Source organism: Neomonachus schauinslandi, chromosome 4, assembly GCF_002201575.2.
Source record: "Neomonachus schauinslandi chromosome 4, ASM220157v2, whole genome shotgun sequence".
Taxonomy (NCBI): Eukaryota; Metazoa; Chordata; class Mammalia; order Carnivora; family Phocidae; genus Neomonachus; species Neomonachus schauinslandi.
Genome location: NC_058406.1, coordinates 160,499,306 through 160,526,511, shown reverse-complemented (window position 1 = coordinate 160,526,511; position 27,206 = coordinate 160,499,306). Strand labels below are relative to the sequence as shown.

At 33.3% G+C, this 27,206-nt stretch overlaps 2 pseudogenes; one reads left to right on the top strand and one right to left on the bottom strand.

The window, feature by feature from the left end:
- On the bottom strand, positions 1–27,206 carry LOC110579162 (annotated as a pseudogene).
- On the top strand, positions 15,061–15,137 carry LOC123324605 (annotated as a pseudogene).

The following is a 27,206-nucleotide window of genomic DNA, read 5'->3' as shown; positions in this document are numbered from 1 at the left end:
CTAGAACCACAGCTTCTGGAAGAACCATTTGTTCTTGCTGGTCTTGTACATCTTGAACTTGACCTCAGCCCCTCATCAGGGCTTGTATTTAAGAGCAGGGTTTCTGAACACATCATTGTTGCTGACAGGTTTGTCCAAGAGGATATCCACAGGGTACCCTGTGGGCAAGAGGTGATTGTAGTTACAAACTTTCACAAAACATTTGATCTTTGACCTCTTCTTGCCCATGGCAGCTGTCACTTTGCTGGGATGCTGGTCAATTCCAGACACCAGAGCATGACTGTAGGGCTGATTTGAGGTGGCAATCCTCAGTATTCTTCACAAGGACCACTTCGCCTTGGAAGTAGCTTCTTGCCAGGACCAGCACCACGGTCCCAGTTCTCACGAACTTGCTCTTTTGACACCAACCACCCGAGCCTTATAATATATACTTCCATGGGAAGGCAGACAATAAACAATATGAATATTAATTTAAATAAAGCATTATATAGTGACAAGTGCTAGGGGATAAAGTAGGGAAGCTTAGAAAATATGAATATATGATATTTAATTTGAATGGTCAAGAAAGACTTTAAAAAATTACCATTTTAGTAAAATTTTCAAATGTAATTAAAAGGTCAGTCATGTCAATATCCATAGAAAGAACATTCTAGAAAGAAAAGAAGAGAGGGGATAAAGGCCTTAGGCATGTTTTTTTGTTTGTTTGTTTTCTGGTGAGTTACAGAGATAGTAAGGAGGCCAGTGTGTCTGGAGCAGAGTAAGAAAGAGGGTGGGTGCAGATTATGAGGTCAAGGATGTAATAAAGCAGATAAGAAGGATGGATGAAAGCCTAGAAAGTCTTTAGTTTTACTTTACAGTAGAGTATTTTGAGAAGAGAAACAGTATAATCTGATTTACATTTTACAAGGTTTGTGAATGTCCTTTAGTATAGACTGAAAGACTCTCTCAAGCTCATCATCTCACTCCTCTAAATTATCACCTTATTGGATACTGATCATGTGAATACATTTTGATCATGATATCCTACAAATATCATAGAAGTAATTTTCTAAATATTATTATTCCCTGCCTTATTTTTGATTAGCCTATTTCCTACTGCTGAAGTGTTCTCTAGATATAAAGAATTTATTCATTAGGAATCACTTTCTCATTGGAAGACATTGAAACTGAACTCAAACTGTCTTAAGAATAAAAGGGAGTGTGGCTTTATTGAACCATATAAAAACAATTAGCTTCATGCTTAGATCCTGTTTTTCATAAGAAGGTATCAGTGCTTTATCCCTTATCTTTTCTGTAGATTTGTTTGCCTCTGTTTGTTGACTTCACTCTCTAAGAGGTTCTCAATACCTGGGAAAAATGATACCTGTTTGCCACACCAAGAAACATTCCAATGGCTTAATGAATCAGCAGCTTAAAATATCTTATCTTTATCAGTGACTGTACATCAAACACATTCAGATTTTCTCTTTGGACATACTTGGTTGATATGGCCAATTCTGAGCCCAATACTATGGCCAAGAGGATAAGTTATCTACTTAATTGACATGAATTTAGCCCCACAATCTGGGAAAGTCAGATCATTGTGATTTACTGCCACAAGTCTGAATCACATATCTTATTCCTGTGGCCTGTGAAGGGCATGCTATTGTGACTTTCAGCCACAGGGATGAAGGGATGGCAGGTAATGAAAAATATCAGTTCTACATAAGAAGATTGGAGCGGTAATGTCAAAGAAACATATAGGAACGTTTAATAGGAGATTAAGACTATCAGTAACATAATCCAAAATGGGCAATGGTGGTGAGATTAAGGGGAATTTAGGAAACAATATAATGTTTTGTGTTATATAAAGCAATCTTGCATATGGTTGGAGTACACTTTAAATATTCCAAAGCCTAGGGGTGCCTGGGTGGCTCAGTCGTTAAGCGTCTGCCTTCGGTCAGGTCATGATCCCAGAGTCCTGGGATCCAGCCCCACATCAGGCTCCCTGCTCAGCAGGAAGCCTGCTTCTCCCTCTCCCATTCCCCTGCTTGTGTTCCCTCTCTCGCTGTGTCTTCCTCTGTCAAAAATAAATAAAATCTTTAAAAAAATAATAAAATAAAATGCAAAAATTTTATTGTCAAAGAATGCAGCAGAAATTAAATCATTAATTTCATTGGATGAACGCATGATCTTACTACCCTGAAAGATGTCTCTCTCTCTGGACTATACGCTATATTTTAAAAGGAGAATAAACAAAGAAAGCCCTTGTTTATAAAACTTGATTTCCCACGAAAACATTCTTTAGAAGCAAAATTATCATTTTGTTCATTATTTGTAAGGACCTGACATTGCAGCAAACATATTAGATATATTATACAATATTAGATTCAATTACGACATACATTTTTAGCATATGCCTAAATTGTGTTCCTTTGATTTTATCATTTTTTTTATTTTACCCATTTTTTAAAGTTTATTTTCAGAGTTAAAGAGTTTTAAAATATTTGGGGGCTTAGTCACTTCCTTCCCCTTGTCCAGTTGTGGACATTTCCCCCCTACATCTTTTGTGTTTCTCATTATGAATGCATCTTTCAAATATTAACAAATTGGCTTCAGGAAGGTACTAATTTGCTATCCCATCAGCAATGTAGGAGAGTGCTCACTTTACAATGTTAATTATATACCATATTATCTTTTTTACTTTTGTCAATATAATGGATGAAATGCAATATATTTCATTGTTTATTTTCCCTTCTAAAACTAACGATTGAAATTGAAAATATTTGTACATTTGTGTCCAACAAAATGATGGCATGACCTTTGGGCCCCTGCCACCGTATAAATTAATATGAAAATTACTCCTAAGTTACACCTGGATTACTGTCTTGTGGTTGCCCAGTGGAAAGCAAGATCAACCCAGAATCCAGAATTCAGTTCAAATATTGAGATAGATGATGCTATTCAAGTACCAAGAGGTATAAAACATTTATTACTCACATTATAAGGTTTTCTTGGGAAAGTAAGGCAGACTTACACTAAAGTATAAAAGTGACTGAATAGAGCAAAGAGGAGGGACACCTGGGTGGCTTGGTAGGTTAAGTGTCTGCCTTCAGCTCTGGTCATGATCCCAGGGTCCTGGGATCCAGCCCTGCATCGGGCTCCCTGCTCAGCGGGAAGTCTGCTTCTCCCTCTCCCTCTGCTGCTCCCCATGCTTGTGCTCTCTCTCTCTCTGACAAATAAATAAATAAAATATTTTTAAAAATAGAACAAAGAGGAACAAATGGCTTGGAATTTTATAGTGATTAGAGGGTAGTTTCAGGTTTAGAGTCCCCACTCATTGTCCTGGATTTTGTGTGGTTTGAACTTTCCACCAGAACCAAGGGAAGGAGTCTGTGGACTTGTAAGTGGGCTTGCTAAGGTGTGGGACAAGAGATGTACAAGGAAGTCTTGGACTTGAAATATGTCAGCAGTCAAACAACAAAACTGCAATCAGACTCTTACAGTTAAAAATAAAGTGAAATAACAAGTGCTAGAAATAGAGAAGGAACTCAAAACTACAGAGGAAAGAGCATATTGACATCCTAAGAAGAGCCCAGAGTACTGTAAACCATGGAATTTGATTGACTGAGACCATTGAATGACTTTATGTCTTCACCTAAGGGAAATGTGAGTGACATTCCTCAAATTTTGAAGTGCTGTTACTCAACTTAAAAAGAAATTAGTAAATCAACCAACATACTTAACCCACACCTTTAGCTAGAGGGATACCAATGGTGTTTGTCATCTACCTGTGATTTTGAGCTTTAAAAACTTACTCCTTTGAGAGAAATTGAAGACTTATATCTGAAACATATGAATTTTATAATCAGAGTTCAAAATTTACGACCTACACTTAGTGCTGGAATATACAGCCAAAGAATTACTACAGAAACTGACTAAGGACTTGTGAAGTTTCTTGAACTCTGTAGGAAGCAAGCAAAGTGCAAGCAAAGTTTTCTTGAACTCTGTAGGAAGCAAGTTGTAGAAACACACCTACAACTGAAAGACAAACTATAGAATCAATAAAATGATGGAGCTTATCTTGAAAGATTTAAAACAAGATCAAGAACGAACCCAAAAAAGGCAGGAACAAAAGCCCAAAGAATTAACATCCATAGGACAATTTAGAATGCATAAAATACTAGCATATTTTTTCCTTTTCTTTTTTCTTCTCCAAGTTTTTATTTATTTTCCAGCTAGTTATTACACAGTGCATATTAGTTTCAGGTATAGAATCTAGTGATTCGTCACTTACATACAACACCCAGTGCTCATCACAAGTGCCCTCTTTAACACCCATCACCCATTTAACCCATATCCCCACCCACCGCCCCTCCAGTAACCATCAGTTTGTTTTTTACAGTTAAGAGTGTGTTTCCTGGTTTGGCTCTCTCTCTGTTTTCCCCTATGTTCATTTGTTTTGCTTCTTAAATTCCACATAAGAGTGAAGTCATATGGTATTTCTCTTTCTCTGACTGACTTATTTCACTTAGCATAATACTCTCTAGCTCCATCCATGTCACTGCTTGGGAAGATTTCATTTTTTATAGAATGTTTTGGTAAGTAGAAATGTTTAATGTTATTGGCAAATTAATCTTGGTCTCCTTAAGACTGAAGAGATGGACAGTCTCTAAAAGTCTTTGTGATCTGTGTAAGTAGAAAATCTTTAAGATTTTTAACAAAAGATCATAGGAATTTATTCCCAATTTAAGACTCAGAGTCTCTTTAATGGGGGAGAATGAGTTAATTTGAGAAATGATTCTGGTATGATTGCTGAAATTTATATTCTAAGTTCTCCTCTTGGTCTTTCCCAAATAATCATTTAACAGTGTGACTATCCATTGGGTAACATAATTATATGGGAAACAAGAGAAATCACAATTTTATGGGATTGCTGCACACTGGCTCAGAATTTGAAGTAACTCCTGAAAACTCAAATCTCGTTGAGTTCCACCAGTTAGAAATTTTCAGAATCAGATTAATGGTGTTTTGGCTTAGATCTGTTTCTCAGTGGACACATTGGTGTTTATTTTCCTTGTGTCTATTTCTCCAGTTCTGGAATACAATTGGAACATATATATTTAGTCCCAAGCATATCTGCACATATTTTCCCAACCTTTAAGGTGAGGATTATTATGGTATGAAAAATGAAGTACAAGTCTCCCAATTGTCTCTATAGACCAAAACAAAATATTACCCCATTTCTGGAGAGATTAAAGAGTTTAGTCCTATCATAAATAATTTTTAAGGATGACAAGTCCTATCAAATTTTCAAGTCTTGTAATTTTAAACTTCACATATATATCTAGGAGCAATTTGAATACATTTTTATGCAGTGTGGAGTATGCATCAGTGTTAACTTTTTGCATATAGGTACCCAGTTTTTCCAACAGAATATTTTGAAAATACTATTCTTTCTCTACTGAATGCCTTTGATCTTTTTTAAAAGTCAATTTATCAAAATCAAAATAAGGCTATTTCTGGTCTCTATTTTATTAGATTGATAGATTTTAAAGAACAGTTTTAGATTTACAGAAAAATTAAGAAGGTAGTGGAGTTCACATATACTGTCTTACTCAGTTTCCTTTATTATTCATATATTGGTGTGTTGCATTTCCTTTTTTTTTTTAAGATTTTATTTATTTATTTGAGAGAGAGAGAGGGGAAGAGAGAGAGAGAACACGCATGCAAGGGGGGGCAGGGAGAGAGACAAAGAGATTCCATGCTAAGTGCAGAGCCTGACTCAAGGCTTGATCTCAGGACCCTGAGATCATGACCTGAGTGGAAATCAAGAGTTGAACCCTTAACAGACTGAGCCACCCAGGCGCCCCTGGTATGTTAAATTTCTTAAAATTAATGAACCAATATTGATATTGATACATTATTATTGACTCAAATCCATAGTTTATTGTAATTTTTTTGGTTTTACCTGAAGTCTTTTTCTAGTCCAAGATCCCATCCAGGATACCACATTACCTTATGTCATCATGTCTCCATAAACTCCTCTTGTTTCTCAGACTTTTCTTGTTTTTGATGACCTTTACAGTCTTGAGCAATACTGGCCTAGTATTGGGACACTTGGGAGTCTCAGTTAAGTGTCTGCTTTTGGCTCAGGTCATTATCCCAGGACAGATCCGGTCCCACATCTCATTGGGGTCTTTACTCAATGGGGAGCCTGCATCTCCCTCTGCCTGCTCTGTCTGCCGCTTCCCCTGCTTGTGCCCTCTCTCTCTCTCTCTGACAAATAAATAAATAAAATATTTAAAAAAATACTGGCCAAGTATTTTGCAAGATGTGCCTATATTTTTATTTATAGGGCATTTGTTTTGTGATTAGATTGGGGTTATAGATTTTTGAGAGAAAGACCACAGAGGTGAACGGAGATTTTCAACTCATCACATCAAGGGTGCATATCATCAACATGATTTACACTGTAGATATTGATCTAGATCACCTGGCTGAAGTATTGTTTGTCAGACTTCTACAAAGTTAGGCTTTGATCACTTTTCCACACTGTACTTGTGAGAAAGAAGTCAGTATGCACAACCAAGACTTAAAGAATGGGTGTTTATAATCCTCACTTTAAGGGCAGAGTATCTACAAAAATGATTTGGAATTCTTCTGCATCAAAGATTTGTCTCTTCCCTCCCATTAATTTATTTATTCAATTATGTATGTACATCAGTATCAACTCATGGATATTCATGTTATGTTTTGAGATGTTATACCTACTTCATTTTGGTGGTCAAATTGTCCCAGCTTTGGCCATTGAGAACTCTTTCAGTTGTCTTCTGTGTTCCTTTGTTACAGAACCATCAATGTATTTTTTGGAGATCAATGTATTTTTAAGTATCTTTATCATGGGGGTATGATCTTGTCCCATTTAACATAACCACTCATTACATTTTTAATTTTGACAACCATATTTTATTTGTTTTATAATGTCTCTTTGGTTTTTTTTCCCCATTGTTGCCTTTTTCATGACATTGTATGATTTCTTTGAGGTCCTATTTTTTTTTTGGTCCTATTTTCCATCTTTAAAAAAAAAAAAAATGATACTTTATCAACAATAGCCAAATTATGGAAAGAATCCAGATGTCCACTGACTGATGAGTGGAAAAGAAATAATATATTTATATAATGGAATATTATTCAGCTATAAAAAATTAAATCTTGCCAAGCAATGACATGGATGGAGCTAGAGAGTATTATGCTAAGTGAAATAAGATTGGATGGAAAAAGAGAATAAAGTAGAAATAGTAAAACATGCTAAGTAAAAGTAACCTTACATTTGGCATTATCTTCTTATCCCTCTATCATCCTATTTGGTTGGTTATACTCAGTATAACATACATTTAAGTATTTATGTTTTCTCTTATGAAACTGAAATTTCAAATATACTTCACATTCAAATTAGTGAAAAAAAGGCAAAATATAACTGTTAGATATACATTGTCCACTAAATATGCAACACACTTTTGTATGAATATTCTATTTTCTAAAATCTTGATATTTTGACTTTTTAATCTTTCTAAAAATACATGCTTTTGTATCTCTTGTTTTAAGAACTCTTGTGATTTCAAGGAATTTACTTTCTTATTTTGTTGCTTTCGTAGTTTGCTATGCAACTTAAATATATACTCAGTCCTGATTTGCTTTTTCTATTTTAACTCTTTACTGTCATTTCCTTCACATTATTAAAATTACTGTATTTATGAGAAAAAGAAATACACGGTGATCTTAGTCAAAGGTAATATTACTTATCATTAATTGTATTATTAATAATTAAAATTAATCTTTGCATTATTTAGTCTATGCATATTCATTTTGGTTTTAGAATTTAAAAAAATTGAAATTTCATTATTGTAGGAATGTTATGATTTTATTATAAAATTGCAGTAATGTAACAGCTTGTAGAGTACCAAAAGTGCACATCAGACTGAAACCAAATGCATTTATTAATCATTGGTTCCTTTAGTTAGCCTCCCAGCATCTCATTTTTCTGATACACAAGCTTTAAACATATAGTTGATATTTTTAAATTAATGAAAAATTCTGTAGGTTTAATTTTATGGACTGATAATCTAAAGATAGATCAATATATCTTTTTCATGGTCAAAATATTGGTCTGGCAATTTAGGTCTGAAAGCAGTTATTACATTTTGATACAAAGAGAATTCACTGGTTCAGGTTGTACCAAGGGAAAAAAGAGGGTAGAGGCAAGGAACAGTGAAAGGAAAAAAGAGAAGAAGGAAATGAGAGAGACCAGAATGAAGATATGATTTCACAGTTTACACTAATCTGTTAGAGATTTTTGACACAAACTTACCCATGGAAATATGCTATCTAGATCAAACTTAGGTGCTAATAGTTCTAGTATTATTCAACCTTCTATACCAGTGTCATGTAGCAGTAGAAGCTCAACTTTATTTGAAAACAATCTGAATATTGTACCAATAGATTATGAGGATAAGACAGTAGACTTTGGCAATTAATGTATTAGGGAATGGAACAATGGCTCCCCGTGGACACTAGACAGAAGGGACACATAGATACATAGCACATTTCAGCAATGACAATAAACCAATGGTCATCTGTTCATATAGCATAGAAAGAAGTGGATAATTTATAATCTCAAAAATAGGTTAAAATGTATATATATGTATCTAGGGAGGTATGTATATTTTTACTGATTTGTAAATATAGAAAAATAATCTAAAAATAATGTGAGGGTACCAATTTCTTCCTAACCTAAGCAGATTTATTTACAAATGTATCAATATTGGCCCCAAACAGACTGGTTCTCATGTCAGCAGCTGACTTCATTAATGTGGAACTTTTTAAGAAGTAGTGAAATGCTTTCTTGTGTTCTAAAAATAAAGTTTAAGAAGTTGCATTTTTCAACTATTTTTTTGTGCGAGTGCTGTTAACTGTGCTGAGACTTCCCTCTTCTTAATGGGGGGTAAAAAAGAAAAGACCAGTGTGTGAGGGAGAAAAATGAAATCACAAAAATTGTAGAGTATAAACTCTATCCTTTACTCTCCACAAGTTGTGCTATGCTCCAATTTGAATAAGGCGGGGAATCTACAAATCATACTTAATTATTAATTTAGCTACCTGTCTTCCTCATAATTTAAGGATCCTTGGTTAGAAGACAATATAGATATTCCCTGAGCATTTAAAAATCGAAACTATTCATACTGAAAATGGGGTTAAAATGGCCAACCTAGAACATACATATTGCTAAATTTAAGCTATTCAACAAGCTGTGTCAAGTTAGCTTTTCTAATTTTTTGTGGTTTCTCTTTCCCATTTTCCACCCCTTACTCCTCTCAGCTCACTTCTCATTCAGAATTCATACCATGTTTATAATACAGATATCATAATGAAAGTAAAGGCACAATTCAACCAAAATGCCTCGTATTTAAAAAAATGAACTCTTTAGTACCCAGTCTTCTCAATTATTAATGATTTCAAATCATTATAAAAAGAAAATATAAGAAGGAGAAAACAAATCCTTTATAAAATACTGTCAACATTTGCTACATCTACTTCCAGGTTTGTTTCTTTGTTTTCTGATTGTGTTCAAACAAGATATACTGAAGAAAACGCTTTGTAGGGGGTGGTTGGCTTAAATAACCACTTTTGTCTGAAAATCACCCTCTCACAGGACTGGTAAAGACCACCATATTTGTATTACCTAGTCTGCCACACTCTCTGGCCATAATTTATGATAGGATTGGTCATCTGCTGAAAATAAGGTTAGTGACTCATGTTTTGGTGATTTGAAATTATGAGTGAGGGATTCTAGGTTCTTCTGAACATTTTTTAACTTGTAGTTATTTAAATGTGGCCTGCTGTCTTTTACCATATACTCACAATAACCAAACTGTTCGAACTGCTGAAAAATGAGTAAATCAGCTATGGATAGGGGAGGGAAACTTTTAGATTAGATCCCAAGAGAAACAAACGAAAGAGTGGCTTTCTGAACTCAAGGACATGTTCCCATTCCCCATTTACATCTTTTGGGAGATTACAATACTTTCTTACATGTAGTTTAGTAAACTGTTCATTAGAAGTTTCATTTTCTTGCTTAGAGTGTCTCAAATTTGTTTCTTTACTTGGAACAAACAAATCTGAAATGAGATACATTTTACTTTGTAACTTGCTTTTATTCAGCTTTAAAATGTAAGTATTGTTGGTGCTAGGGAAAACTAATATCCCTGAATTGATGTGTAAACTCTATCTTTGAAAATACAAGGAAAAAAAAAATTCATAGCAGGAAACCAGTCTTTGCAAATATTTTCATATACTGATACACATAATTAAGAAAATGGGTATTAATTACACATAAGCACACAAAATAATAATTTGCCAATAATAGATGTATGAACAGGAGTCTAACTGTAGACTTTATTAGAATTTCTGCTTAAGGACTTATTTCAATGTAAATGTATTCAGATCTTGGCTAAGCTAAACAAAACAAAGGATAATGTTTTAGCCTATTTATTCATAAAACAGGTTGATTTCATGTGTTTGTTTTAAGAGGTTTAATCATGGCATTATCAAGGGGAAAATTTTCCAATTAGATAGCCAAGGTAATAATCCAGGAAGAGCAAGATTATTTGACCTCAAATTATATCTCACCTTCCTGAGACGTCTTCATGTACTTGAGATGGAGACACCAGGAAGAAGCATTTTCCAACTGAGCTGGTGCATCTTGTGATGGCTAGTCAGAAAAGGATTTCAAATAGTTTCAATCTGGTAACTTAATTGTTTCTTGCCCAACACTCTTTATTCAATGTATTAAAACAATATAAACAGCTGGGGGTGGGGGAGTGACAATATGCACAAGTTGAGCCATGGAAAACTATTATACACTTTCTATAAATAAGGCTATAAATACTGCCTCCTTAAGGTGACATAAAATGTTATGACTTTCTCTGAAGAAAGTTTGTACCAATTTGCTTTCAATGAATATTTTATGAAAATGGCTATGTGCGCTTCATTCTATGAAACCTGCTTGAGTGCCTCAATCTATTAGGTTTCATTGTAATTCATTTTATTACAATAATGTGTTATAATGTGTTATTACTTTATCTTAGAAATTTCATTTATTACAAATGAGAATAAATGTGTTTCCATGCTTATTGCCTGAAACATACTGGAGGCCCAGTAGATATATCCTGAGTAGATGGATTGATTACTAGACCAGGACAAGACTGGATGAATGGATAATTATTTATTATTATTTTACCTCTACTTTTCAAAATCACCTGCTCAGGTACTTTTATTTCTGTACTTAGATTTTTTAATTAATTAATTTAAAAAGTATCTTAGATATAGCATGTGACTTTTAATTGCATTTATATTTATACTTTATGGAATTTTAAAATATTTTCTCATTACCTCTAATCTTTTTTAAATTATTATTACTTTGTTTTTATACTTGAAATGTCCTGCCTTCACTGAGACTGGTTATAACCTAAACTTTTTTTTTATATTTAAATCATTAACTTACCTCAATTTACATTATTAATGAATCAAGTTACTTATGACTCTATTTGGCCACAATGAAAATAATAGTTAAATAAATGAACTTCCCATAATTCATAGATTTGAATAACCACTTTAGCTAATATGTTAATCTTTTGGAGATTCCTAGCTTATTAGGAAGAATTTCTTTATTTTTCCTATTTCCTAAATAAATTTATTTTATAAGGCAATGTGTAAAAGCTTCAGAATTCCAAAGGACAGACATCAAAACATCAAACAGGATTTTTAACCAATTTCATTTTAAAAAGAAAGTAATTTTAAAAAGTAAGTTAGACATTACTCTTCTTAATTTTTCAGGCCTATTTTGGTAAATTTTTTCTTTCTTTCAGAACCTCAAAAGTAAAGACTAATCTGTCTTAGGAGAAACAGATGGAGAAAAGCTCATCCATACACAAGCTCCCAGAACACTCTTTTTCCAGGGTGAAATGACATGGTCAATTGCCTCAATAAGCAAGATGATTGACAACAACAACATTCAACTCAAATTTCTTATTTGGGGTATGAGTTTCAGGCCTCCTTATTGCTCCAGTAAAAAATTTTATTTTTGTAAAATCTATGCATAATCTCTTAAATTGTAAAGCAAGACTGAATCATCTTCAGAATGGGCCTGTAACAGCTGGAACATTAAGGAGTCTTTTATTCTGGGCCTGTGACAAACACAAACATCATAATTCCCATGACTCCAGAGTAGCTTCCATCCACATCAAATAAACACGTTTTATTTTTATATTTTTTTTAAATCTCCAGTTAACTTATGAGCTATTGAAGTAAAAATACACTTGGTGATTTGAAGCTGAAATTTTCCTATATATGCTCCACATTTTACATGTGTCTTTTCTGAAATTTTCAATTTATATAACCATTGCTCTTTTTATTGGAGTATTTTGATAATGACAATTAAGTGTCCTTATGTGGCAAAAGAAGGGTTGTCACCTTGTCAGCAACGTATTTCACAGCTGTATAACTCAAATCAGGCTGCAGTTTACAGGTGGTTACTGCATAACTGCAAATACCCATAGATTCTTTTTTTAAAAAGACTAGTTGTGTCTTTTTCTCCACTAATGACAACAAACAACCTCCTGGGGAGCTTCCCATTGTTTTTTTCTCTCAGTAACTTTGATCTTTGTCCTTTATTTCTTTCTGAGTCATTTATGCAACTGATAGTGACATATTACCTTACCCTTGCACAATCAATAATAAGGTGGTTTAACACTGGCTCTTCATGTACAAATTAACTTTCAGCAAATTTAGCCAGGATGTAAGAGATGGAAAGACCACCTAAAATACAGAATGACCTTGAATTTTTACATTTGATGTTGCAACAGAATAATCCATTACTATAAAGAAGTTGTATTTATATTTCTTTACTAGATAAAGAAACATATTCTCAGAGTTAATACCCAAGGTGACACAACAGATAATTATCAGGTATTACACCCAAGGTTTCCCATATAGTATGATCTTGCTTTAAAATTATGGTATCATAAGGCACAATATGGCTCTGTAATATGTTTTTGCATTTTCATTTTCGTAATCTAATTCTTTTGGTTAAAGTCTCTGTAGTACTATTATTTTCCCTAGATATCTCTTTATTTTCTTCTCACTGTTTTGATATGACTGTTTTGTATTAATAAGGAACCTGAGTTCATAAATTGCTTTAAGTTCATAAGGATGTAAAGTTCTTAGTAAATTGCCTAGAAGAAGGGTCTCAGCATGCGAGCAGATCGAGCAAACTTTGAGTGATACGTTCATGGTAGCAAGCACCAGCAATTACAATGAGCAACTACTATCTAAGTTGTACATTATGCTAACATACAGAATATGGCTAAATTTCTCCTGAAAGGAAGGTCCACAGGAAATTTGTGCATGTGTTAGAACACGTGACTTAAGATACCTATAAAAGCAGAGCATGTGTGTGTGTTTAAATTGACATGCAGACAGAATCTAAACAGCCTTCCCTATGTTTACTGGCAGTAGTAAAGCCACAAAATGCACTAAAATAAAGAGTAGGATTTCAGGCAACAATAAGTTGATGTGATGCTATAAACAGTTATTTATGACAAAAGCAATTCAGAAGAATCTTAAATCTCAAGGTGAAGTCTGTATATCAACTTGTATTGCTATGGTTTAAAAAAAAGGTATGATATTCCAAGCCTGAATATATGCCATTATATAGTAGTTTAAAGAATTGAAGAACATTTATTGCACTAGAGTTTTTTGTTTGATTTTTCCAATGTTTTGTCAAAGATGCCTCTTAAGTTGACATATCCTGTAAGTAGGAAATACCTTGCTTTTTTTTTTTTCCTTAATTATCTACATGGAAGTTTTCGAGGCTGGTCTAAAAAAGTTAGTGTCACTTTTAAAGCATGTACATTAAACTAATTTCTATTATTAAGATTTCAACTTTTATTTTAAGTTACAGTAAACTTTTTTCCCAGGTTTTATTTATTTATTTATTTATTTTATTCTTATGTTAATCCCCATAACATTACATCATTAGTTTTAGATACAGTGTTCCATGATTCATTGTTTGTGCATAATACCCAGTGCTCCATGCAGAATGTGCCCTCCTCAATACCCACCACCAGGCTAACCCATCCTCCCACCCCCCCTCCCCTCTAGAACCCTGTTTGTTTTTCAGAGTCCATCGTCTCTCATGGTTTGTCTACCCCTCCGATTTCCCCCGCTTCATTCTTCCCCTCCTGCTACCTTCTTCTTTTTTTTTTCTTAACATATATTGCATTATTTGTTTCAGAGGTACAGATCTGAGATTCAACAGTCTTACACAATTCACCACGCTCACCATAGCACATACCCTCCCCAATGTCTCTCACCCAGCCACCCCATCCCTCTCACCCCACCCCCCACTCCAGCAACCCTCAGTTTGTTTCCTGCGATTAAGAATTCCTCATATCAGTGAGATGATATGATACATGTCTTTCTCTGTTTGACTTATTTCGCTCAACATAATATCCTCCAGTTCCATCCACGTCATTGCAAATGGCAAGATCTCATTCCTTTTGATGGCTGCATAATATTCCATTGTATATATATACCACTTCTTCTTTATCCATTCATCTGTTGATGGACATCTTGGCTCTTTCCACAGTTTGGCTATTGTGGACATTGCTGCTATAAACATCGGGGTGCACGTACCCCTTCAGATCCCTACATTTGTATCTTTGGGGTAAATACCCAGTAGTGCAATTTCTGGATCGTGTGGTAGCTCTATTTTCAACTTTTTGAGGAACCTCCATACTGTTTTCCAGAGTGGCTGCACCAGCTTGCATTCCCACCAACAGTGTAGGAGGGTTCCCCTTTCTCTGCATCCCCGCCAACATCTGTCGTTTCCTGACTTGTTAATTTTAGCCATTCTGACTGGTGTGAGGTGGTATCTCATTGAGGTTTTGATTTGAATTTCCCTGATGCCGAGCGATACTGAGCACTTTTTCATGCGTCTGTTGGCCATTTGGATGTCTTCTTTGGACTATACTTTCAGGGATCATTTCTATAGTTTGTTACAGTAAACTTTTTAAAGTAATGCCAATCATTCATTTGAATTCATTTTCCTGTCACAAAATAGATTAAATGTCTTATCTGAAACTGTGACATAATAGTAGGGGTTGTTGATTATTGGGATTATAAAATAGAATGGATTATGTTAGAGTTGATTCAGGCATGACGTTAAGGATTTTTGTACTAGAAGAACAAGTTGTAGGTAAGCTAATATTGGTCACACTATCTCCTGTAACTTTAGTAGAACTTCATGAAAATCTCAATAAAGTTTAGAATCAATGTACAAGTAGTGAGGACTACAGATAATTTTTACATAACTTTTCATTTGCTTTCTTAGAAATGTATTTAATGTTTGTTTTTGTCTGCAGTAAATTTAATTCTACCACTTGAACTGTTACCATATTTACAGAAATATGATATTCCTGTCTTGTCAGTGGGAGTTTAATACCTTTGTGGTATTATTTTATAACATTTTATGAGTGTTATTACCATTCATTATTAGTAGAGATCAATCTTGCTTTAGATTTACTGAAAATTAGTATTAAAAGCAAATGATTGTATATTTATTTATATTGCCATTATATTTTCAGATATGCATCTATAACAAAAGTAATTTTCTGCCACAAGTAATAAAAACTATATGTATGATAACTGCAAGGTATATTATGCCACTTCCAATGAACCCTATAAATATGTACACGTATAAATGCATTGAATTACTTATACATCAATATTTCAAATATATACATATAATACATACGTATGTATAAATAATGAAGTATTTTTGATGTCCTAGAACATAAAAGTTCTTAGGGAAATCTTTTGGATTTCATAATGCTCTAAAGCCTGAATAAGGAAGCCAAAGTTGATATATTCTTTGTCTCTCAAAACAATACAACTAAATAACTTTTTCATGATTTTATAATCATTTTAATAGCTACATTTTATTTATAAATACTTCAAATTTTCAAGACTTTGGACTTTGTATATCTGACCTTCCCAAAAGCAAGTCCTGCTACTGCCTTTCTTAGTCACTACTCATGTGGTCTTTGCTTTAGAAATTTAGAAATGAGTATGTAATGGTTTGAAGAGTGAAATATGATGACTAGTTATTTAATAAGGAATTTAACTTCTTTAAGTTAAATTAAAAGTACCAAAAGTTGAAGATCAGCTATATGTTAAAATATACAATAAAGTTAATTCATAGATATCACTGACTCCATGAAAATAGAATATTTAAGACATTATTTTAAATTCAGCTAAACTCACTAACTGGAAACACTACATAGAGCTGAATTGTTCAGACAACTTAGGTCATCAACTTTATTGGACTTATTAAAATAGTCAATCTAAGGTTCAATTTAAACATTTTCATATGAAATGAGACTCTTTTCAACAAACTCATCCACTCTTTTTTTTTATATCTTTATGTTTGGTGGTGGAACAAAGGGAGAAGAGATATGTAAAAGAAAAACAATATAGTTGGTTCTGAGTTGCAATTGTAACGAAAGTTACAAAACTGTAAAAATGTATTAGAAATTATAAAATTGAACATTTTCAGTGGGTCAGTTTTATACTATATAAATTATACCTCAATAAAACTGTGAAAAGTGATCTAGGGGGAAAAAAAAAAAGAAAAACAATATCCATCCTGACAGGCAAGATTATGTTAATGTTGGACTAACCAATGGAAAATAGTTACTGAGCAAAAGCTTTAAATTCTTTGAAATTTGGAACATTTCATTGGCTCAGTTGGTTAAGCGTCTGCCTTTGGCTCAGGTCATGATCCCAAGATTCTGGGATCTAGCCCCCAGTCAGATTCTCTGCTCAGTGGGGAACCTGCTTTTCCCTCTCCCTCTGTCATTCACCCTGCTCCTGCTCTCTCTCTGTCAAATAAATAAATAAAATATTTTTTAAAATAATAAAAATAAGTAAATGAATTATTTGAAATTCAAGGACTATAAACTAAGATCTTCTAAAGTTATTTTAATAAAAGTATTTGCATACTAACACTGGATATAATAATTATAAATTATTGTTACCTAATTATTAAAACACTGAGACTTCAGACTTTGAGCAGGTTCTTAACTAGTAATTTACTAAAAATAATATTCTCTCAAATTTTCTTAATTTGTCCTCATATGTCCATGCTACAAAACAACCCATTAGGAAAATAGAAAATACATGATAAGAATTTAGACTGATGTTCAAAAATGTCATACGTAATGACAGTTCAGATAAATGTCTACAAATTCATACACTTAAAACAGAGCTTTTGAGGGCCACCTGAGAAGAAGAGATGGGGAAATAAAAGAGCTCCAATCATTTAGAATATCTTTTGTGACAGACCTGCTATGAATAGTTGTCCTCTACCCTCTGTGTAAAGTTACCTAGAGATAATTCTTTTTGGAAGGAATACTGACTCTAACACTATGTATAGTATGTATGTATTATTTCTGTAATAACATTACTTTCTCTTATTTTTACTCAAATATAATTTCTTAAATGTGAGATAAATGGTGGCATTCATTCATTTTACCAGTTATCTCAAATAATTCTATGGCCTTTTATTTATATCTCAGCCTCTAGTGAGTAACTATAACTGATAACATTAAGACAGTCCCCTTTAACTGTACTGATTAAACTTCCTGAAAACATTTTGGATTTCTTCAAAATCCAGTAGACCCATGGAATGTGTAACACTTTAAAATTGTTGGTCATTGTAGAACGGATGCATATGCACAATTGGGATGAAAGGATGGCCAGCTTCCAATATTAAAATTCTTATTTTCTCAAAATAGTCTAGTGAAAGCAAAGAGCATTCTAACTTCTGAGTCCTGAGGTTTGAGAGTCTGATGAGCATATTTAAATAAAAGTACTCCAAAGTGTGAAATTATAAACTAAGATAAATCTCAAATTAGTGGAATTATGGATATTTGGGGGAGATAAAGGATAGCAATTTTAATAGGATGATAAGAGTCAGCTTATACATTCTTAGATCATCAAATTGCAAAATAAAAATTTCGCCAGGTGGTCCTATTGCCTCTCTTCTCCTTTTATTCTAATGCTATTTTTGTTGTTGTTGTTGTTGTTTATTAGCTTCTCTGACTTTGCCATCTTTTACCCACGCTTCCCCTTTAATGGTAACTTTATGAATTTTAATGCCTCACTTTCCCTTTCACCTTTCCCAAGACCATCATATCATTCATATATTTCTTTTGGTTTTCCTAGTGAAAAATCATTATATTATTATGCAGTGATATATTTTATGAATTCACTTAAGTACATATTTTCTTTTACTTTTAAATGATGTTTTCGTATTCAAGGTTTGTAAATACTCTTGCCTAAAAGCAAGAAGTAAGACACTAGCTTCCTTCCTAATCATTGCCACAGGTTTATATTAGCTGAATTTACACTGAATCACATCCAAAACAGGATCAAAGAAAAAAAAGTGCTGTATGATGCCTGGCTGTTGTAATAATAGATTTTAGGCTGAGGAAAATGAAAAAAAGTATTATTTCATTGCTTTAGACAGGATTCTTTATGTCGTAAGCAACTGAATAAATGTAGGCAACCATGTAGTCAACAATGATGTTTCCCTATCATAACATTGTGGGATGTGGTGTTTACCACTGAAATTGCTTCCAGTTGCCAAATTTGATAATTTTGACTCTTTAAATATATGAATTCCTCGGGGGGCCTGGGTGGCTCAGTCTGTTAAGCATCGGACATTTGGTTTCAGCTTAGGTCATGATCTCATGGGTTCTGAGATCCAATTGCATTGGGCTCCTTGCTCAGTGGGGAGTCTGCTTGATTCTCTCCCTCTGCCCCTCCCCCACTCGTGCTCCTGCTCTCTCTCAAATAAATAAATAAATCTTAAATATATATATGTGTATATATATTAAAGTCTCTAAACTGTTTTAAAATTCTGAATCTTCATTTAAATATACGCATTCAGAACTTCCTATTTCTGCTAGGACAAAGAGCTTGAAAAACATCATGTCCATCCTTCCATCCAGAGAAAAGCTGAACAAATTGAAAATCAACAGCTCTGCTTAGATATGCCAGAGAATGGAGGTTACATGACAAAGTCACACCCCTGCCTATAACTAGAGGTACAAGCAAGTACAGAGAATCACAGCTTACCAGGAGCAGAAGATGTAGGAACAGGAATGGAAAGAACATTTAAACGGTGGTAATTGATGAACTATTGGGAGCTTTGTGTGGAGTAATTTGAGTTAAAAACTCCAGGGGCCAGCCGTGGGTGTCACTGTAGTCAGATTTACCTCTAGGAGCTCTTCTAGTTTCCCAGCATAAAGATCTAAGAAACTCTCCTCCTGATTCCAGCAAGAGGAGGGGAAAACTGAGTCATGTGGAATATGCCCATGGAAAAATACTCATTTTGGAATATGTCCAGAACTTTTTGTTCTCTGCCTGCCGTCAAAGTAAACTTATTTGCCAGAGTTTAACACTAGAAGTAGGGAAATAACCAACGTTAGCCCCGTTTCTCAACAAGAGGTTGGGGGGAAACTGAGATGTATTTGTGAATTTCACAGACCAGAAACACAGGCTTACTTAAAAGCTGAGACCTACTTATAGGATTGTAGAAGGCTTCCCCTTTCCCCATACCTCATCTGCACATAAACAGGATTCCTTAGAATAATAGAGAATTACACCTAAAAGAACTATAAAGCATAGATTTTAAGAGGGGAGATTATAGTAGGTTTAAATTTCTAGATTACGGTATGTTTGAAAGTTATATTTCTCAAATAGGGTAAAACTGCACTATTTAGATTTTGTCTAAAATGCATAGTGAAATCAGAGGAGTTTCAAAAGTTAGGAATCTTAAAATGCATTCATCATAAAATTTTAAAAAGAGATCAATATTCTTTTTCTTTTATTTTTTAAAAATTTTATTTATTTTGAATTCAAGTATAATTTTTTAAAAGATTTTATTTATTTATTTGTCAGAGAGAGAGAGAGCGCGCAAATAGAAGCGGGGATCGGCAGGCCGAGGGAGAGGGAGAAGCAGGCTCCCTGCTGAGCAAGGAGCCCGATGAGGGGCTCGATCCCAGGACCCTGGGATCATGACCTGAGCCAAAGGCAGACACTTAACCGACTGAGCCACCCAGGAGTCCCTCTAGTATAATTAACATACAATATTGTATTAGTTTCAGTTGTACAATATAATGATTCAACAAATCTACAGATTATTCAGGGCTCATCACAAGTATACTCTTAATCCCCTTTACCTATTTCACTTATGTCAATATGCTTTATTTTTATTAAAATTTATGGGTTTTAAATTGACATCTCTCTTACTGGAGTTATCCACTGAACTTATCTCGTGAGAATTGTTTTTATGTTTAATAGTTGTATGTGTCTCTAAGTAATATGGTTGAGTTTGCTCTTTTTAAACTGATACTGATACAATCTTACTGCATATAGTATTTTGGGTGTTGTCTCTTTTGCTTCATATTATACTTACAAGATTCATCCCTGTTTTTACATGCATTTACACTTCTTTAATCTTCATCCTTGTTTGGAGTTTCTATGTATATAAAATATTATCTTTCAGTGTTATTCTTAGTGGATGTGATTTTTTTTTTTCTGACTGAAGCTACTACAATTTGTTATGAACATTCTTATACATGAACCGTGATGTAAAACATTTTCACAAGTAGCAAAATTCATGTAGGTAAATGAAAACTGGCTCACTCAGAGATCTTTTAAGTTTAAATCTTGCTTATTGAATACATTTTAACATTTTAGAACTTGTTTTGTGTGAACTTACCACAGAATCGCTTAAGGGAAAATATGGCTTCTGGGCAAAAAGCTTTGGAGGACAGTTCAGTGATAATCCTACAAAAGAAAAAGTCAGGGTAAACTGATTTAAATCTCTGTACCCTTTTTTACTTCAGCTCTTCCTCTGGGGCAGCTGGATCTAAAATAGCAGTAATTGCTAATTTCCAACCAGTTTGTGGAGCTCTTGGCAAACTCGTGTTAAAACTGATTTTTTTTTTTCAGTATCAGTTTTCTCTAGACATGAAGTACAACAGGGACAGAGCACAGAGCACGAAGGCCAGGAAGTAGAGAATACAGTGGAGAGGAGGAGACATACAATGAATGTGAGAGAGCACATATTTGTGAGAAAATATAGTGTGCTCACAGTTTTGACTGTCAGAGGATGTGTAGAGGGGAACTAAGTAAGCATGATGTGACATGAGTTATTTGAACAAGGTCTAAAGTTGCTAAAGCAGACCGTGCTGGTTATTTCATAGTTTCCTTACTGTTTTCTGATTTTTACCATATCAGACATTTTTAGATTTCTTGCCAGTGAAATATGGTTATGTCCATCACAAACCTATTTTCTTAAAAAGTGAAATAGGCATCCTTGAACCATGTACTTTGTATTGCTCTTTTCTTGCTCCTTTTATTTACATTACCTGTTTTCATACTAACTGGCCATTTTTGATCCAGCAGATATTTTCCTCAAATGGCACGAAAAAGCTCACTGATTTTGCTTGTCCACCCCATTATTTTCCTAATTCTGAATCCTGTAATATCTGTGTGATATATTTACTTCTTATCTGCATTGAAAAATGTTTTTTGTATATTTACATAAGTAAATTTTTTACATTTACATAATGGGGAAATTACTTATGTAATTATCTTTCATATGGTTAGAATTAAGTATGTAGTTGGTTAAGATATTTAGATTTTAGGATATTAGTTTCTATTTTAAATTTACGCCAATTCTAAGGGAAGCAGAATCATGCAAGCCACTAAATTTAAAATGTGCAATATTTGTGACTGTGAACTAATGCTTTTATAATAAATATTGTTTAAATATGTTTCTATAATTTTAGTTAATAAGAATATTCTCCTTGATAGCTGTACATAGTTTTGCATAGCTTCTACAGTTTTTTGTCACTCACTTATAAAAATGGCATGCTTATGAAATGCATACAAAAATAAAATTTGGAAATGCCAACTGCATAATCAATTGGTAATGACAGAGTAATATTTCAACTACTGTAGTGATGTCCTTTTGACATGCCTAGAAATTAATTTGCTGAACAAAATCATTATAAACCAGACTATCAGTGGCCATTAAAATTAAATATGATTCAAATAATAACAGATTTATTAATTGAACACAATGCACCTAGATGAAAAGTGCTGTATTATCTAATGTAAGATGGAAAAAAAAAATTCGCTTGGCTTTGAGCATCTAGAATGTCAATCTCTACTCATAGGATTGCAATAAATTTAAACCAGTAGCAGCAAAACATGCTAAGAATTTATTTATTTGCTAACAATTTAATACATTGAAAACATAAATATAAAGGGCATCTTAAGGAGTGTAAAAATCATTTTCAATTTATGGGTAGTCTTTATATTGTGAAATAGATATTATATTCTGCTTTCATCATTCTTCCATTAACTTATTTAATATATATTATTTTATGTAACATTAAAATATCATAAAACATGTCTAAAATATAAATAAAATAGTATAGAAAGTATTTTCAATGTTTCCATTTTCTGTTTACTAATTCTAAAATCCAGGGAGTAGCTGAGTGTAAATAAAATGACAGTTACGGGCGCCTGGGTGGCTCAGTCGTTAAGCGTCTGCCTTCGGCTCAGGTCATGATCCCAGGGTCGAGTCCCACATCAGGCTCCCTGCTCAGCGGGAAGCCTGCTTCTCCCTCTCCCACTCCCCCTGCTTGTGTTCCTGCTCTCGCTGTCTCTCTCTCTGTCAAATAAATAAATAAAATCTTAAAAAAAAATGAGAGTTACATATTTCACTAATTCAATATAATGTCAAAAAAGAACTCATTCATCATACAATATTTCTCAGTAAAATATTAGTTGATAGACCAATTTCTAATGTAATAGGTAAATGCTTGCTCATTACTACTAGAGCATATGTGAAATAAAATTAAAGATACACATTTTAATTACCACAATTGCAAAAATGCTTTATTTTTCTAAAATTCTTTAAAAGTTCTCACATTGCTACATTTCTAGTGTAGTCTTCTGCCATTTTTGCAATTTCCATTGATCAAATTTTCTTGTTTTATTTGCCCAGAAGTTCATGACCTATATGTAATACATATACTAAAAATTATTTTCTCAATTATTTTGATAGAGTAACCTTTCAGAAAATTTATTTTTGAACAAATAGCATCCCCTGGTCACCTGCTAACTAGTGTAGAGTACAGAGCCTCCTTAACCTACTTGATAAACATTTATAATTATCTCAGGGACTTCTGCTGGGCTTCAAATATTATCACTCTAAAACAACAAAAGGAACATGAATATATTTATATCATGAAAAGCAATCTTTCATAAAACAGCTTACCTTTTTCATATTGATGAATTGAGTAGAGTTTATGTGAAATGTTTCCCTTGTTCATAAAGAGGAAAACTAATACAATGCATAAGAAAAGTAAATTGAAGTGATTACAAGCCTAGCCTATGGAGCCAGACTGCCTGGGCAGAGCCTGATTCCACCACTTGGTTGGGAATTTTGTTATGAACTTTATTTTGTCTCAGTCTCTTCACTTATAGAATGGGAATAATTCCCTTCTCAGAGATTATTTTGAGGATTTAATGTACTAGTATATATAAATTATAAAAAACTTGTGCCTGAAATAGAGTAAATACTGCCTACTTATTAACCCTTATCCTCATGAAAGGAGTATCCAAATTTTCTTATAAATCTTTCTTCATTATTGGTCACCATACCTGTTCCACTTCATTTACTAATGTTATTTTACTTGAACTTAATCTGTCTTATATTTATCTCACTTAATCTTACTATATTATATAGATGTTAACAAGTTGATTTAAATCCGAAAATGGAATAATTTGAATTTAAATAAATAAGAGATTTTCCCCTAACACTATAGCACCACTTATTTTCATTAAAAACCTGTGTAATTTAATAAAAGTACAAAAAAGTCAATCATTTCATTACTGCTTTTCAAAGTTGTGATAACAAAAATACACACAGCATTTTTAATTATAAATTAGTATTGATATAGGATAACATTTTCCCACACTCATTCAGCTCTCAATTATTCATAAAACTGAAGGACAGAAGATGGTAAAAATACATTCTGAAAAGGTAAACAAAATTAACATTAGTATAGGATTATACTCTTTCCATTAATATCACACTAAAATTTATTTTAGTAAATTATATATGCATGCACATGCACTTGTGTGTTTTATGGTATACCCATTGAGGTAACTGCTTTGCTTGTTATGTTTTATAATCTAAATTAAATTAAATACTTAACCATCTCATTTTAAAGAATCTTTGTGGAAACAATACTTTGTTATGTTTTATCAAAACAAATTTCAAGGACATCATGTAATCCTTAATATGCTTTGACAAATTTTCAATTTGGGATCCATTCATAAATGGGACTTAAAACCAAAATACATTTATAAAACTAATATGTTACCTATATAATACACTACTGTGATATTACAGAATGATTCTAAGATCTAGAGTTTGTCTAGCCATACTAGGCTTGGATTTGATTTTAATTCTTTCACTTCCAATCTGTTTTACTTGGATATTCTGAACCACATTCTTTTTCTACTTAAAGCAGTAATAGCAGTAACTATCTGTAGGAGATTATCTGAGCATTAATTAATATAATCTACCAGAAAAATTTGCAACGCAAGGTTTTAAATATATAAGGGTGTCAATTAATAGTAACCATTGCTAACCTAAATGTTTTGCTGTACCAAATGTAACAAAATTCTATACAAAATACCAGATCAGATGCATGTTTTATGCAATGCTGTTAATTAGTTTGATATCTCTGTTCTTATAATTACATATATTCAGTCAATACTAGCTGCTATGCTTATTTTTGCAACCACAACCATATTTTTCTATGCTTTTTTATTCATACTTTCCAAAATACTTATACAATACTTTTTGCTCTTGACAGTGTAACAGTGACCTTGGTTTCTCTTAGAAAATCAAATTCATGAGATAAAATGTGTTCCATCTAGTATCTTGGCTACCTAGCTTTGAAAAGGACAGTAGTCTGACAGCATCCATGCATTGCACTGACATGGTAGAGGTTTTGTGATTCCCAACTGAGCGTTCTTAATCTCAATATAATAATCTCAATCCTACCACATTGCATTTGCATGGTCACAGAAATGAGCTGAGTGGTTAAAAAAAAACAGTTATCAGATCAGGAAAACTTCTTACTACAAATAATTTTGTTATATAGAACCATGAAGGGATAATGTCAGGATTATGTGACTATCACTTATTCTTCACTACAGCATTAATTGTATCAAATAGAGGTCATACATTAATTACAGGTTACTCAAGAATTATGGGGGGACACCTGGGTGGCTCAGTTGTTTAAGCGTCTGCCTTCGGCTCGGGTCATGATCCCAGGGTCCTGGGTTGGAGTCCCATGTTGGGCTCCCTGCTCAGCAGGGAGTCTGCTTCTCCCTCTGCCTGCTCTGCCTGCCGCTCCCCCTGCTTGTGTTCTCTCTCTCTGACAAGTAAATTAAAAAAAAAAAAAGAATTATGGGTTATTTGTCAGTGACAGATTTAAACAATCTTGACAAATAGTCAAGACACTTGGTTTAGCACATAGAAACTTTAGCAGGACTCTCATTTTCCCCAGATTCAGTATATGCTCCTATATATATATCTCTTGAAGCAGGGCTGAGAGTGAACTATTAACCATTTCCTTCAACTTCTGAAGTACTCCTTGAGTGCCAGACATTGTGGTAGGCTCTATGGGTACAATGGTGAACAAAACAAATAGAAAATCTGTCTTCATTTAACTTGTAATCTAGTGTGGAAGTGCAACAAATAATATCAGTAAGGTAAGTGGTAAATGGCCTGGAGGTGTATAGAACAAGCTATGGAAAGTGTCTTGAATGAGGAATAGACTTTATTTAGAAGAAGATGAGTAATATAAATGTTCCTAAAATCATGTGTTTATTCTCATAGTAACATTGGAGTTCTGTCCAATCCCTTCCTCCCTTTTCTTCTTTTCAAATGATCGGTCACATTAATTAAGTTATGGAAAAAAATACCAATGAGTTCTCATGGAAGATTTTAAAATGTGGAATAGAGATAACAAAATCCGAAAATGTAACCAACATTTAGAAAAGGAAAAAATCCCACGTTCTCGAAATGAGAAATAAAGACAGAGCAAGAAGAAACTAATACCATGATAGCACATGGGTAATTGACCACAACATAGTTTATCAAGCCTTAAAGCCGAAGTTTTAATGTTGAGATGCATTTAGAAAACATATCTTCATGGTTTGCAGAAGAGGAAAATGAAAGTAAACCAATCTGCATGAATATAGGAATGTAAAACATGGTCTCAAAGCTTTTAGCCACATGCCTTAGAAAGCAGAAAAGAATTTATAATCTGACTAGTTTAGAGAATGGAGAAAAATCACTCAAGAGAAATAAACAGCTCTATCATGGGCCATGTACAGAAAAGCAACAACAGCTTAATATAAAAGCTGCTTTCAGACCCATTAGATCTAAATCTAATATTTAAATTTGAATGTATTTCATTTAGCATAATGATGTCAAGGTCCATCTATATTGTCACAAATGGCAAATCATTTTTTAGGCTGAATATATTATATTCATATATATGTATATATACAATATATATGCATGTATATATGTATACATATACTACATCTTCTTTATATATATATATATTTTGGTATATATCCGTGCATATACTGTATCTTCTTAATATATTATATTCATATATATTATATATACATGTATGTGTGTATATATGCCCATATACTACATCTTCTTTATCCATTCATCTGTTGATGGAAACTTAGGTTGTTTCTACAGTTTGGCTGTTATCAATAATGCTGCAGTGAACATGGCAATGCAGATGTCTCCTCAACTTCCTGTTTTCATTTCATTTGGATATATACCCAGAAGAGAAATTCCGAGGTCATATGATAGTTCTATTTTTAATTTTTTGAGGAATATGCATACTGTTTTCCATAGTAGCTGTACCAGTGGTGAACAAGGGTTTCTCTTTTTCCATATCCTTGTCAGTGCTTGTCAT